Here is a 15,646-nt window from a genome sequence, read left to right as displayed (position 1 = left end):
AGTGGAAGAAGAGGTTGTGGTTGTAGGAGGTGTTCGTTTGGTGACTTTGGGTGAAGGTGCATGCGCTGGAGGCTGTCGTGAGGTGGATGGCTGTTGGGTGGGTGTGTGCCTGCGTTTGTGTATCTTGGGAGGTGGCGTCACAGACACACCATGAGAGGACACAAGGGATGTGTGAATGGTAGTGGGGGTGGTGACTGCACGTGAGCGGGGTGTGGTGGTGTGTGTGCTGGTGATGGCAGTAGTGGCTGTAGATGTAGTGCATGCAGGTGTGAGTGTAGACGAGACTGGGAGGGAGGAGGGAGACGAGGAGGAGGGGGACACAGTGGAGGCAGTGGATGTTGGTGTGTCTGCATGTGTGTGATGCTTGCGTGAGTGCCTGTCGGATATGTGGTACTTATGTTTGCCTGAGCTTCCCTTGTGTGTTGACGTGTGTGCATGCTGGTCTGAAGGTGTGCTTGGGATAGGCTGGGGTACAGGGGATTGGGTCTGGGTGGAGGAAGTTGGAGGGGGAGGCTAGAGACGGGGACAATGGCTGCCATCAGTGCTGAGGCCAGAGTCTGAAAAGCTTGCTGAAGCCTGACCAGAATGAATGCCCTCAAGGAAGGCATTTGTTTGTTGCAACTGCCTTTCTACACCCTGGATGGCATTCAAAATGGGAGACTGCCCAACAGTGAGTGACCTGAGGAGGTCAATGGCCTCCTCACTGAGGGCAGCAGGGGTGACTGGGGCAGGGCCTGAGGTGCCTGGGGCGAAGGTGATGCCCACCCTCCTGGGTGAGCGGGCACGGGGCAAAGGCTGAGGGGCTGCTGGGAGGGTGGTGCTGGTAGAAGGGGTGGTGGCTGTACCTGTAGATGCGGGCGGCACAGATGTTGCCGCAACCACAAGGGAGCTCCCATCAGAGGATGAGTCCGTGTCACTGGTGTCAGCTCCTGCCCCCGCCGTGGAGCTCCCCTCGCCCTCCGTCCCACTGGTGAACTCCAAGTCTGTAGTGTCCCCCTCCAGGGCCATGTGGGATGCAGCTTCCTCCTGCTCCGGTGCCACTGCTCCTCCGCCTGATGATGCTAATGCACACAAGAACAGGGAGACCACAAAAAGGGGGGGCGACAGAAGAAAGACATGTTGAGTGCATGCATTACTGCTACCGTTGGCAGGCACGACAGACACAGAAGCCCCCTGCACTACACCGTGCTCTTGGGCTCCACTGTTCAATCCCTGGGACATGGCCTACAAGGCTATGTAGGACATCTGCACACATGGATGGCACAGGGGCATGACTAGGTGTACTTGGCACTCTACAGAGGTGGGATGGGGAGCCACATGGCCTGCCTTACGGAGGGACCTTGCCTACTGAACTCGCCCTGTCCTAGGGAAACCCACAGCCCACCTCCCCCACCCAGATACCTCCACTGCGAGCAAAATCAGCAGGATGAGAGTGTACTCACCCCTTTGTGGCTGCTGTGATGCCCTCAAGCGCCCATCCAACTCCGGGTACGCCACTGCCAGGATCCTGAACATCAGGGGGGTCATGGTGCGACGGGCACCCCTCCCATATTGGGAGGCCATCCCCAGCTGAGCCTCCGCTGTCTCCTTGCTCCAGCGGCAAATGTCCTCCCATCTTTTTCGGCAGTGGGTGCTCCTTCTGTGGTCCTTGGCAATGGCACGCCAAATATATTTTTTATGATGGGCGCTGACATACAGCATGTTCCCAGTGTACTTACCTGTTTGTCTGGAGGACCGTAGAGTAGCGTGTACTGGGGAAGGATCCCATCCATGAGTTTCTCCAACTCCTCTGATGTGAAGGCAGGGGCCCTTTCCCCAGACATTCGAGCCATTGTCTATTCCAGACCGAGGTCACAGCTGCACTTGCAGTGTAGGTCCTCTCTTGTCAAAGATCAGGTATCGAGTGATTGAACAGATAGAAAATGTCAGTCACGTCCGCAGCGGTACGTACCGTCACCGCCGGCGTACATCGTCATTGGCTCCTGGGACCCATAGGGTTCAATGTTAACCAATGCAACATTGCGCCGCGGTCTTCAACCGCCTACTGCGACGGTTTACAACGCCAGCGCAGTTACCTCACATCCCATTGTCCCACTTTAGAGGTCAGGCAGCCGCCATTTCAGGGGCCCACATGGCTTAATTTTTAACTGCGTCACACATACCTAGGCCTAGCCTCAACACACATACAGGCCACTTTTCGGATTATGATTCGTGTTCTGTGTAAGCTGTGGGTGCGTACCTCTAAGTTGGTTGACTCTGTGCTCGCTGTTGTCCTTCATAGGCACCGTCCGCTGGGACAGGTGATGAGATGGTGGCATCCTCCGGTGTACAGACCGCTGGTGGACCTGTCGAAAATGGAGGAAAGACATGTGATCATCACCTACAGGCTTGACCGTGCCACAATCCATGAACTGTGTACTCAGCTGGAGCCAGACCTGATGTCAGCTGTCCGTCATCCCACAGGAATCCCCCCTCAAGTGCAGGTGCTGTCCTGTCAGTACTCCATTTCCTTGCAAGTGGGTCATTTCAAACAACAGTGGCCATAGCATCAGGGATGTCCCAGCCTATGTTTTCCAGCGTGTTGTCCAGAGTGTTGTCTGCCCTGCTGAAACCCATGCAGAGCTACACCGTTTTCCCTCAGGTGGAGGATTTGCCTACAGTGAAAGGTGATTTCTACGCCCTGGGAAATATCCCCAACATCATAGGTGCCATTGATGGGACACCCGTCCTCCCACGCAGGAGTGAACAGGTGTACAGAAACCGGAAGAGTTATCATTCCATGAATGTGCAGATGGTGTGTTTGGCAGACCAGTACATCTCCTATGTGAATGCCAAGTTGCAACTAACAGCGCGCCGGTCACTGCCAACAGACAGGTGGGAGACAATGTACCGCCCACCCTATCACAACCCACCAATTTGCCACCTTTTCCGGGGCGGTAGCCCCGCCGATAAAAACACGGCGGAAACAGACATGTCATCTGGTTCTTGCCATTTCTCTGAAACTGCTTTGTTCTGGCCACCATCTGCTTCTTGTTGATCTTTTTTCTGCTTCACTTCAAATCAATCACTACTCTACTTGGCATACTTCAGGATCCAATTGATACCATTAGTCTTGCAACATCACACTCTGTTGAAAATGAGAAGCTAGCTCAGGGTGCAAACCCATAAGAATAGCAGAAACAAAACTGCTAGCAAAATCTTTCATCCCTCCTATGTTTCTCAAAAGTCTGCTTGAGCCTCTCATAATAAGCATGTTCTGTCTCTTCCGGCTGTTGCGTTGATCACAAAATCTTTATACTTTTCTTCTCAGACACCTTCTTTTTTATTTTTAAATTCTCTATCACTGCTCTGTATTTGCCAGGAACCACCTCAGACAGAGAATTATCAGGTGCAACTCTCTCCCAGATAGCTAAGCAACACCAACCTTACACCCAGACCACAAATCACTAGACACAACAATCCCAAACAGCACATCTAAATCAGTTGAAAGCATTTTCAGAATCTGCATACTCCTTTGTACCATTTATCTGGATCTACTCTCAATTTTGGAAAATGTAACAGAAAGAAATAAAGATCACCTCTCATCCAAGACACATTTACATAGTTCCCTCTTTGTACTTCTCTCTGGGGAAATACTGTAACTGTTTCTAACTATGAATGACTAACAGACCCCTTTGTCTTCTTGCCTGTCTCTGTATTTTTTTAATAGTAATCTTCTCTCATCTTTCTCTGTAGTTCCTTTGTGAGAAAACAGGTCTGATTGCAGAGGCCCCCTATATTTTTGCTACCATTTTTCTTTTTCCTGGTGTTTTCTTGACTCTATTGGTGCCCTGGGTACTGCCAACCACTTCCAGGGCCTGTGCTCTTTAGAAAATGAGTATGCAAATTAGGCTAATTATAATCGGCTAGGTCAACCAACCTATAAGTCCCTAGTATATGGTAGGGCATGTAGGTGTAGGGGCCCCAGCATAGGTGGTACACCCATATATTCACTGTTGAGGAGAACAGTATCATTCTGAAGGCAGGCCTGCCTTGCTGACTGCTTTTAAATTAAAGTTCCACACAAATTCGACTTTGGAATTAAAAGTAGTTCCAAAGCCTTAAACTACCTTATTTGTACATATAGGTCACCCCTAAGGTGTGCCCTATGTGCCCTTAGGGTTGGGTGCCATGTAAATAAAAGCAGGGACCTTATAAAATAGTGTTATAAGCCCTGGTGAGGTAAAACAGCCAAATTAATTTTTTCCTCATTGTAGTGAAAGGCCTCCATAGGCTAGAAAGGGGAGACTTTATTTTAATTTACAAAGTCCCCTTAAGTAACAGATACCTTAAGTTTGGTATCAACTTAAAGTTATAATAAATCCCACAACGTACAATTGTTGGATTTAATATAACTTGTTCAGGTAATGAGTTTTAAACTCTACCTAAAAAGTTGCCAACTTCAGCCCTGTAGTGCTCTCTTCTGATTGGCCAGCCTGTGGCAGCCTGGCCAGGCTGCCTTGATGAGGTGTGAAGTAGCCTAGGCTGAACACAAAGGACTGTGCCTGTGGGAGGAGAACTGCCCTCAGCAGATGGAGAAGCAGGAATGGGGAGGGTTGCCAAACTGGTCTTCAAAGGCAAGGAAGGACATTTGGAGTAGCCCGGCACCTCCCTCACATCCTGCAACACCAGACAACTATGTACCCTCTTGATTAGATTAGGAGAGCACAGGTGAGGGGTGTGTTTAAGATTTTTAGCCACACCAGTGGGTGGGCTCAGCCAGATGTAACCTCCAAAAATCAGTTTCAGCCATGATGGATTTTTGAAGAATGTTGCTCTCTGGGATTGATTTTTCCACACTTCACAGGAAGTGGTCATCACAGGGGGAAGGACCCTGCATCTGATTAGAGAACCAGAAACCCCCTGTTTTTCACCCAGGGGCAAGGATAAAACTGGCAGAGCTGCACCCACAGCTCAGATCTCTACCAGATTCCTATAAGGAAGAAATACAGAGGAAGAAGGACTGCCCTGCTGGACCCCTGACCTGCACCTGGACACTGCACTCTGGAGGACTGCACCAGCTGCACACTTGGGTCTCACCACAAGAAGGACTTTGCCCGGCTTCAATTGGTCCAAGGAGGGACTCCCTGTTTGCTACAGGTGGAAAATTGCTAACCTGAGTCCCATGAACCAACTCCTGAAGAAACTGTCCAGCTGACCACTGTCCTGTGGCCAGATTTGGAGTTTGTGCCATATGCATTCTGGGAGTTGTATTCCACACCCTCATGGATTATCTCAGAGCTTCTGGAACCTTATGGTGAGCTGTGGACCTCAAACAAACCTTAAAAGAACATCTAGGAGAAGATCCAGAAGTTTGGAGAACTTTTGAAAAAAAAGCTCCATAAAGTGACTGACCCGCCACAGCAACTCTAGCCAGCGTGCCTCTACCGCGACCTGGCCTGACTTGCAGGTTCATCCTGGTGAAGAAAATCCCTGAAAAAGTGACTAAGTCTGAACATAGAAAGTTGCCCGGGACCTCCTAGGCAGTGTATCTGAAGAGGGCTCAGGAATGTTGGATCAAGATTCAGGTTTGCCCCGGTCGAAGGATTTTTACCTTGGAAAAGAGACCAAGGTGGTCATTACAACCCTGGCGGACAGTGTTAAAGCGGCGGTAAGACCGCAAACTGGCCGGCGGTAAAAAAAATGGAATTACGACCGTGGCGGAAACCGCCAACAAAGGCAGCCACTTTAACACTCCGACCGCCACGGCGGTACAAACAAACAGTGCGGCTGTCACCGCCAACAGACAGGCGGAAGACAATGTACCGCCCACAGCATCACAACCTACCAATCCGCCACCTTTTCCGGGGCGGATTCACCGCAGACAAAAACACGGTGGAAACAGGACTTCGAAAGGAAAACTCTCACCTCTACACACCCCACGAGGAATCCGGATGCCATGGAACCAGAGCTGCAGATCCTGCCAGCCCTTATCTTCTTGCTCCTCTACCAGGAGCACGAACGCCGGCGGCGAGACAACGGTGAGTACTGCACCTACCACACAGGGGAGGGGGGAGGGAAAAAACAGGGACACACACACAGAACACGCAACACCCCCACCACACCCTCACCCACGACAACACACACACCAATACAGCATGATACATTACAGTTACACCCCCTAAAACCCCCGGAAGAATGCAAAGACAAAAGAAAATGAGTGTAACCATTGTAATATATTAAAAGCAAGTACGCAAAAATATATATGTACCATATCAACAAAATATACACCAAGCTCAGTAGTCCAGGTAGTGCTCCAATGAAGTCCGTGGAACACTGGGCCAACACGGTATGGGCGAGGCCCACACAAGATCCCCGACCATGACAGAGAGAACACTGCAGGGGCATCAGATACCAATAAAACAGGCACCTCAGGGGGGGGAAGAGGGGCACCTCAGCCGGTTGAGTGCACAACGCCAAATCCACGAGAGGGCCACATGCCAACTGTACCATCCTGGGGAGTGCAAAGCCACAGTCTCTCAAGTCTCTACAGTGGGTGGGTTGCCCACTGTTCCATCCTGGGGAGTGCAAAGCCACAGTCTCTCAAGTCTCTACAGTGGGTGGGTTGCAAACTGCTTTATCCTTGGGAGTGCAAAGCCACAGTCTCTCAAGTCTCTACAGTGGGTGGGTTGCCCACTGTACCATCCTGGGGAGTGTAAAGCCACAGTCTCTCAAGTCTCTACAGTGGGTGGGTTGCCCACTGCTTTATCCTGGGGAGTGCAAAGCCACAGTCTCTCAAGTCTCTACAGTGGGTGGGTTGCCCACTGTTACATCCTGGGGAGTGCATAGCCACAGTCTCTCAAGTCTCTACAGTGGGTGGGTTGTCCACTGCTTTATACTGGGGAGTGCAAAGCCACAGTCTCTCAAGTCTCTACAGTGGGTGGGTTGCACACTGTTCCATCCTGGGGAGTGCAAAGCCACAGTCTCTCAAGTGGATAACAGTCTCCACTGGTTCTGGAGGGGGCATGGTGCCCAGAGTGCTTCATCCTGCTAAGGACAGAGGTAGTGGATGATAGTCTCCACTGGTTCTGGAGGGGGCATGGTGCCCAGAGTGCTTCATCCTGCTCGTGACGGACTCAGTAGCGTCAGTACCATTGGCGCTCATGGGCCAGCGGTGCTTGAGGCGGCGGTGCCCTGTTCAGCGGTGCTTGAGGCGGCGGTGCCTTGTTCAGCGGTGCTTGAGGCGGCGGTGCAATGTTCAGCGGTGCTTGAGGTAGCGTGGCCCTGTTCAGCGGTGCTTGTGGCGGCGGGTTCCTCTGCAATGACTCAGCTGCTGGCGGTCCTCTCTAGCTCAGCGGGGCTTGTGCTAGCGGTCCTCTCTAGCCCAGCGGGGCTTGTGCTGGCGGTCCTCTGTAGCTCAGCGGGGCTTGTGCTGGCTGTCCTCTCTAGACCAACGGGACTTGTGCTGGCGGTCCTCTCTAGCTCAGCGGAGCTTGTGCTGGTGGTCCTCTCTAGCCCAGCGGGGCTTGTGCTGGCAGTGGCCTCTTGGGCAGCTGGGCAGGTGCTGGCGGTGGCCTCTTGGGCAGCAGGGCAGGTGCTGGCGGTGGCCTCTTGGGCAGCAGGGCAGGAGCTGGCGGTGGCCTCCTGGGCAGCGGGGATGATGGCGGTGGCCTCCAGGGCAGCGGGGATGATGGCGGTCTTCTCCGCCGTGCTGCTCTTCCCAGACGTGCCAGGTTTCTTGTGGCCCTTCCCCACCTTGGAAGGTGTCGCAGCTGACTCCCCACTCCCACCGGGACCCCTGGGAGCGGCTTTGGTGACTGGAGTTTTCCCCCTCTCCCGCTGGGCACTGGCCAACTTTTGATGCTTGACAGGTGGGGGACTGTCCGTGCTGTGGCTCCGTGCCACACTGGCTGCCCTGGTGGCCGGTGCACTCCAGATTCCGGTGACTACAGGCACCACTGGTCCCGGAGATGTTGTGGCTGAGGTGCTAGGTTGGGACCTGGAGAGTCGGGACCTAGGAGACGGACGGGGTGGGGGAGGTGAGAGAAAGAGTTCAAGGTTGGACAGGAAAGGTTTTTGGGAGACACTGGGACGGGTAGCTGGAGGGGGTTTGGGAGTGGAAGAAGAGGTTGTGGTTGTAGGAGGTGTTCGTTTGGTGACTTTGGGTGAAGGTGCATGCGCTGGAGGCTGTCGTGAGGTGGATGGCTGTTGGGTGGGTGTGTTCCTGCGTTTGTGTATCTTGGGAGGTGGCATCACAGACACACCATGAGAGGACACAAGGGATGTGTGAATGGTAGTGGGGGTGGTGACTGCACGTGAGCGGGGTGTGGTGGTGTGTGTGCTGGTGATGGCAGTAGTGGCTGTAGATGTAGTGCATGCAGGTGTGAGTGTAGACGAGACTGGGAGGGAGGAGGGAGACGAGGAGGAGGGGGACACAGTGGAGGCAGTGGATGTTGGTGTGTCTGCATGTGTGTGATGCTTGCGTGAGTGCCTGTCGGATATGTGGTACTTATGTTTGCCTGAGCTTCCCTTGTGTGTTGACGTGTGTGCATGCTGGTCTGAAGGTGTGCTTGGGATAGGCTGGGGTACAGGGGATTGGGTCTGGGTGGAGGAAGTTGGAGGGGGAGGCTAGAGACGGGGACAATGGCTACCATCAGTGCTGAGGCCAGAGTCTGAAAAGCTTGCTGAAGGGCCGCCTGACCAGAATGAATGCCCTCAAGGAAGGCATTTGTTTGTTGCAACTGCCTTTCTACACCCTGGATGGCATTCAAAATGGGAGACTGCCCAACAGTGAGTGACCTGAGGAGGTCAATGGCCTCCTCACTGAGGGCAGCAGGGGTGACTGGGGCAGGGCCTGAGGTGCCTGGGGCGAAGGTGATGCCCACCCTCCTGGGTGAGCGGGCACGGGGCAAAGGCTGAGGGGCTGCTGGGAGGGTGGTGCTGGTAGAAGGGGTGGTGGCTGTACCTGTAGATGCGGGCGGCACAGATGTTGCCGCAACCACAAGGGAGCTCCCATCAGAGGATGAGTCCGTGTCACTGGTGTCAGCTCCTGCCCCCGCCGTGGAGCTCCCCTCGCCCTCCGTCCCACTGGTGAACTCCAAGTCTGTAGTGTCCCCCTCCAGGGCCATGTGGGATGCAGCTTCCTCCTGCTCCGGTGCCACTGCTCCTCCGCCTGATGATGCTAATGCACACAAGAACAGGGAGACCACAAAAAGGGGGGGCGACAGAAGAAAGACATGTTGAGTGCATGCATTACTGCTACCGTTGGCAGGCACGACAGACACAGAAGCCCCCTGCACTACACCATGCTCTTGGGCTCCACTGTTCAATCCCTGGGACATGGCCTACAAGGCTATGTAGGACATCTGCACACATGGATGGCACAGGGGCATGACTAGGTGTACTTGGCACTCTACAGAGGTGGGATGGGGAGCCACATGGCCTGCATTACGGAGGGACCTTGCCTACTGAACTCGCCCTGTCCTAGGGAAACCCACAGCCCACCTCCCCCACCCAGATACCTCCACTGCGAGCAAAATCAGCAGGATGAGAGTGTACTCACCCCTTTGTGGCTGCTGTGATGCCCTCAAGCGCCCATCCAACTCCGGGTACGCCACTGCCAGGATCCTGAACATCAGGGGGGTCATGGTGCGACGGGCACCCCTCCCATATTGGGAGGCCATCCCCAGCTGAGCCTCTGCTGTCTCCTTGCTCCAGCGGCAAATGTCCTCCCATCTTTTTCGGCAGTGGGTGCTCCTTCTGTGGTCCTTGGCAATGGCACGCCAAATATATTTTTTATGATGGGCGCTGACATACAGCATGTTCCCAGTGTACTTACCTGTTTGTCTGGAGGACCGTAGAGTAGCGTGTACTGGGGAAGGATCCCATCCATGAGTTTCTCCAACTCCTCTGATGTGAAGGCAGGGGCCCTTTCCCCAGACATTCGAGCCATTGTCTATTCCAGACCGAGGTCACAGCTGCACTTGCAGTGTAGGTCCTCTCTTGTCAAAGATCAGGTATCGAGTGATTGAACAGATAGAAAATGTCAGTCACGTCCGCAGCGGTACGTACCGTCACCGCCGGCGTACATCGTCATTGGCTCCTGGGACCCATAGGGTTCAATGTTAACCAATGCAACATTGCGCCGCGGTCTTCAACCGCCTACTGCGACGGTGTACAACGCCAGCGCAGTTACCTCACATCCCATTGTCCCACTTTAGAGGTCAGGCAGCCGCCATTTCAGGGGCCCACATGGCTTAATTTTTAACTGCGTCACACATACCTAGGCCTAGCCTCAACACACATACAGGCCACTTTTCGGATTATGATTCGTGTTCTGTGTAAGCTGTGGGTGCGTACCTCTAAGTTGGTTGACTCTGTGCTCGCTGTTGTCCTTCATAGGCACCGTCCGCTGGGACAGGTGATGAGATGGTGGCATCCTCCGGTGTACAGACCGCTGGTGGACCTGTCGAAAATGGAGGAAAGACATGTGATCATCACCTACAGGCTTGACCGTGCCACAATCCATGAACTGTGTACTCAGCTGGAGCCAGACCTGATGTCAGCTGTCCGTCATCCCACAGGAATCCCCCCTCAAGTGCAGGTGCTGTCCTGTCAGTACTCCATTTCCTTGCAAGTGGGTCATTTCAAACAACAGTGGCCATAGCATCAGGGATGTCCCAGCCTATGTTTTCCAGCGTGTTGTCCAGAGTGTTGTCTGCCCTGCTGAAACCCATGCAGAGCTACACCGTTTTCCCTCAGGTGGAGGATTTGCCTACAGTGAAAGGTGATTTCTACGCCCTGGGAAATATCCCCAACATCATAGGTGCCATTGATGGGACACCCGTCCTCCCACGCAGGAGTGAACAGGTGTACAGAAACCGGAAGAGTTATCATTCCATGAATGTGCAGATGGTGTGTTTGGCAGACCAGTACATCTCCTATGTGAATGCCAAGTTCCAACTAACAGCGCGCCGGTCACTGCCAACCGACAGGTGGGAGACAATGTACCGCCCACCCTATCACAACCCACCAATCTGCCACCTTTTCCGGGGCGGTAGCCCCGCCGATAAAAACACGGCGGAAACAGACATTTCAAACCGAAAACGCTCACCTCCATACACCCCACGAGGAATCTGGACAGCATGGAACCCGAATTACACATCCTACCAGCTATTGTATTCCTGCTCCTCTACCAGGAGCACGAACGCCGACGCAGAAGACAACAGTGAGTACTGCACCTACGACACAGGGGAGGGGGGAGGAGAAAATATTACGGGGACTCACATACGCGACACACCCACCCCCACCCACTACAACACACACATCAATGCATAGCATTACATCACTGTTACAACCCCCAAGCCCCCCCGAAAGAATGCAAAGACAAAAGGAATAGATCATAAACAGTCGAATATATTGGATTATTGCCTTATAAAAATATCACACATTTAAAACTTATATATACATAAATATTAAAAGTCCGATAATTCTAGCTGTCATTGTCCGTGGACCACTGGGCCCAAATCACATGGGCAAGGCCCACACAAGATACCTGACACCAACGGAGAGAACACTGCAGGAGCATCAGATAGAAAAACTACAGGCACCTCAGGGGGAAGGGAAGGAGGGGCACCTCAGCCACATGAGTACACAACGCCAGATCCACGAGGGGCCTCCATGGCCACTGTCCCATCCTGGGGAGTGCAAAGCCACAGTCTCACAAGTCTCTACAGTGGGTGGGTTGCCCACTGTCCCATCCTGGGGAGTGCAAAGCCACAGTCTCACAAGTCTCTACAGTGGGTGGCTTGCCCACTGCCATATCCTGGGGAGTGCAAAGCCACAGTCTCTCAAGTCTCTACAGTGGGTGGCTTGCCCACTGCCATATCCTGGGGAGTGCAAAGCCACAGTCTCTCAAGTCTCTATAGTGGGTGGCTTGCCCACTGTCTAATCCTGGGGAGTGCAAAGCCACAGTCTCTCAAGTGGATAACAGTCTCCACTGGTACTGGAGGGGGACTAGTGCCCAGAGTGCTTCGTGCAGCCCTGCCCGACACAGATGCTGGCCTGCCCCGTCCGCCAATGGGCCAGCGGTGCTTGAGATGAAGGGCCCAGTTCAGCGGTGCTTGAGACGGCGGTGCCCAGCAGAGCGGTGCTTGAGATTAAGGGCCCAGCAGAGCGGTGCTTGAGATGAAGGGCCCAGCGGAGCGGTGCTTGAGATGAAGGGCCCAGTTCAGCGGTGCTTGAGACGAAGGTGCCCAGTTCAGCGGTGCTTGAGACGGCGGTGCCCAGTTCAGCGGTGCTTGAGACGGCGGTGCCCTGTTCAGCGGTGCTTGAGACGGCGGTGCCCAGCGGAGCGGTGCTTGAGATGAAGGGCCCAGCGGAGCGGTGCTTGAGATGAAGGGCCCAGTTCAGCGGTGCTTGAGACGGTGGTGCCCAGCGGAGCGGTGCTTGAGATGAAGGGCCCAGCGGAGCGGTGCTTGAGATGAAGGGCCCAGTGGAGCGGTGCTTGAGATGAAGGGCCCAGTTCAGCGGTGCTTGAGACGGCGGTGTCCAGCGGAGCGGTGCTTGAGATGAAGGGCCCAGCGGAGCGGTGCTTGAGATGAAGGGCCCAGCGGAGCGGTGCTTGAGATGAAGGGCCCAGTTCAGCGGTGCTTGAGACCGCGGTGCCCAGCGGAGCGGTGCTTGAGATGAAGGGCCCAGCGGAGCGGTGCTTGAGATGAAGGGCCCAGCGGAGCGGTGCTTGAGATGAAGGGCCCAGCGGAGCGGTGCTTGAGAGGAAGGGCCCAGTCCAGCGGTGCTTGAGATGAAGGGCCCAGTTCAGCGGTGCTTGAGACGGCGGTGCCCAGCGGAGCGGTGCTTGAGATGAAGGGCCCAGCGGAGCGGTGCTTGAGATGAAGGGCCCAGCGGAGCGGTGCTTGAGATGAAGGGCCCAGTTCAGCGGTGCTTGAGACGGCGGTGCCCAGCGGAGCGGTGCTTGAGATGAAGGGCCCAGCGGAGCGGTGCTTGAGATGAAGGGCCCAGCGGAGCAGTGCTTGAGATGAAGGGCCCAGTTCAGCGGTGCTTGAGACGGCGGTGCCCAGTTCAGCGGTGCTTGAGACGGCGGTGCCCTGTTCAGCGGTGTTTGAGACGGCGGTGCCCAGTTCAGCGGTGCTTGAGACGGCGGTGCCCAGTTCAGCGGTGCTTGAGACGGTGGTGCCCAGTTCAGCGGGGCTTGAGACGGCGGTGCCCAGTTCAGCGGTGCTTGATTGAAAGGGCCCAGTTCAGCGGTGCTTGTTTGAAAGGGCCCAGTTCAGCGGTTCCGGCCCAGGCATGGGTGTCACTCGCCACCTGGCATGTGGCTGGCAGGGCCTTCCTGCCCATCTGTCTGTTGGCTTGCGGGGCCCTCCTGGGTTGCCGTACCGGGCCTCTGGGTGTCCTCCTGCACACCTGGGAGGGGGCTGGTGGGGCACTCCTGGGCAGCTGGCCTGCTGCCGGACTTGTCGGGCGTGCTGCCCTTCCCACCCTTCCCTGGTCGTCTGTGGCCCTTTGACACCTTTGGCGGTGTGCCAGGTAACACCCCACTTCCAGACGGAGCCAGGGTAGGGATTTTGGTGCCTGGTGTCCGTGGCCTCTCGCGCCGGGCACTGCTAACTTTTGGGTGCTTCTCCGTGAGTGGGCTGGCCGTGCCTTGGCTCCTCGCTGGAGTTGTTGCCCTTGAGGGTGGGGGACTCCACAGTCCTTGGACAACAGTCCTGATAAGTCCTGGTTTGGTGGTGGCTGAGGTGCTGATTGCAGTCTTATGAGATGGACGGGGTAGGGGAGTTGTTGGAAAGAGGTTAAGGTTGGCAAGGAAAAGCAATTTGGAAAGAGAGTGACGGGTAGGTGTAGTGGGTATGGGAGTGGAGGAAGAGGATGTGGTTGTAGGAGTGTGAAGTCTGGTGTCTTTGGGTGCAGGTGCTTGGGCTGGAGGCTGTCGTGAGGTGGATGGCTGTTGGGTGGGTGGCTGCTTGCGTTTGTGTGGTTTGGAAGAGGGGGTGACAGACACACTGGGAGAGGACACAGGGGGCATGTAAATGGTAGTGGGGGTGGTGACTGCACGTGTGCGGAGTGTTCTGGTGGGTGTGCTGGTGAGGGACGTAGTGGCTGAAGATGTTTTGCATGCAAGTGTGAGTGGAGACGTCACAGGGAGGGAGGAGGGAGACGAGGAGGAGGGGGACACAGTGGAGGCAGTGGCTGTTGGTATGTCTGCATGTGGATGTTGCTTGTGTGAATGCTTGTGTGATGTGTGGTACTTATGTCTGGATGAGCTTCCCTTGGGTGTTGAGGTGTGTGCAGGCTGGTCTGATGGTGTGTCTGGGATAGGCAGAGGTACTGGGGATTGGGTCTGGGTGGAGGAAGTTGGAGGGGGGAGGCTAGAGACAGGGACAATTGCTGCTGTCAGTTCTGAGGCCAGAGCGTTGAACGATCGCTGATGGGCAGCCTGACCCGAATGAATGCCCTCCAGGTATGCATTACTCCGGTGCACCTCCCTTTCTACACCCTGGATGGCATTCAAAAGGGTAGACTGCCCAACAATGATGGTCCTCAGGAGGTCAATGACCTCCTCACTGAGGGCAGCAGGTGTGACAGGGGTAGGGCCTGAGGTGCCTGGGGCGAAGGAGATGCCCACCTTCCTGGGTGAGCGGGCACGGGGCGAAGGCTGAGGGGCTGCTAGGAGGGCGGTGCTGGTGCGCTGGGTGGCGGCTGTACCTGTTGTTGCGGGGGGCACGGATGTTGCCGCCACCACAAGGGAGCTCCCTTCAGAGGACGAGTCGCTGCCACTGACATCAGCACGAGTCCCCGCTGTGGAACTCCCCTCGCCCTCCGTCTCACTGGTGAAATCCGAGTCAGTTGCATGGCCGCCATGGCCATGTGAGATGCAGCTCCCTCGTGCTCCGATGCCACTTCTCCTCCGCCTGATGATGCTGATGCACACAAGAACAGGAAGACAACACAAAAGGGGGGGGGAGAAATAAAGACATGTTGAGTGCATGGATTACTGCTACCGTTGGCGGACAAGACAGACACAGAAGCCCCCGGCACTACGCCGCGCACTTGGGGTCCACTACGCAATCCGTGGGACATGGCCTACAAGCCTATCGACGACAACTGCACACATAGATGACACAGGGCCATGGATACTTGAACTTGGCACCCTACAGAGGTGAGGGGCGGGGCACAGGGCCATGCCTTACGGAGGGGCCTAGCCTACAGAATTCGCCCTGGCCTAGGGAGACCCACAGCCCTCCTCCCCCACCCAGACACCTCCACTGCGCGCAAAGTCACCAGAATGAGAGTGTACTCACCCCCTTGTGTCTGCTGTGACATCCTCACGTGCCCATCCAAATCGGGGTAGGCCACTGCCAGGATCCGGGACATCAGGGGGGGTCAATTGACGACTGGCACCCTTCCTACTTTGGGAGGCCATCCCCAGCAGAGCCTCCGCCGTCTTCCTGCTCCCGCGGCGGATGTCCTCCCACCTCTTCCGGCAGTGGGTGCCCCGTCTGTTGTGGACCCCCATGGTACGGACGTCCTTGGCGATGGCACGCCAAATCGCGATTTTCTGGTGGGCGCTGACCTATGTGACATGTACAGGGAGAGAAAAATTGTCATCACCTTCTGCATGCTCGATGTGAGTGGCCCCCTACCC

Source organism: Pleurodeles waltl, chromosome 3_1 (assembly GCF_031143425.1).
Source record: "Pleurodeles waltl isolate 20211129_DDA chromosome 3_1, aPleWal1.hap1.20221129, whole genome shotgun sequence".
NCBI classification, from domain to species: Eukaryota; Metazoa; Chordata; class Amphibia; order Caudata; family Salamandridae; genus Pleurodeles; species Pleurodeles waltl.
This window is presented reverse-complemented; position numbering follows the sequence as displayed.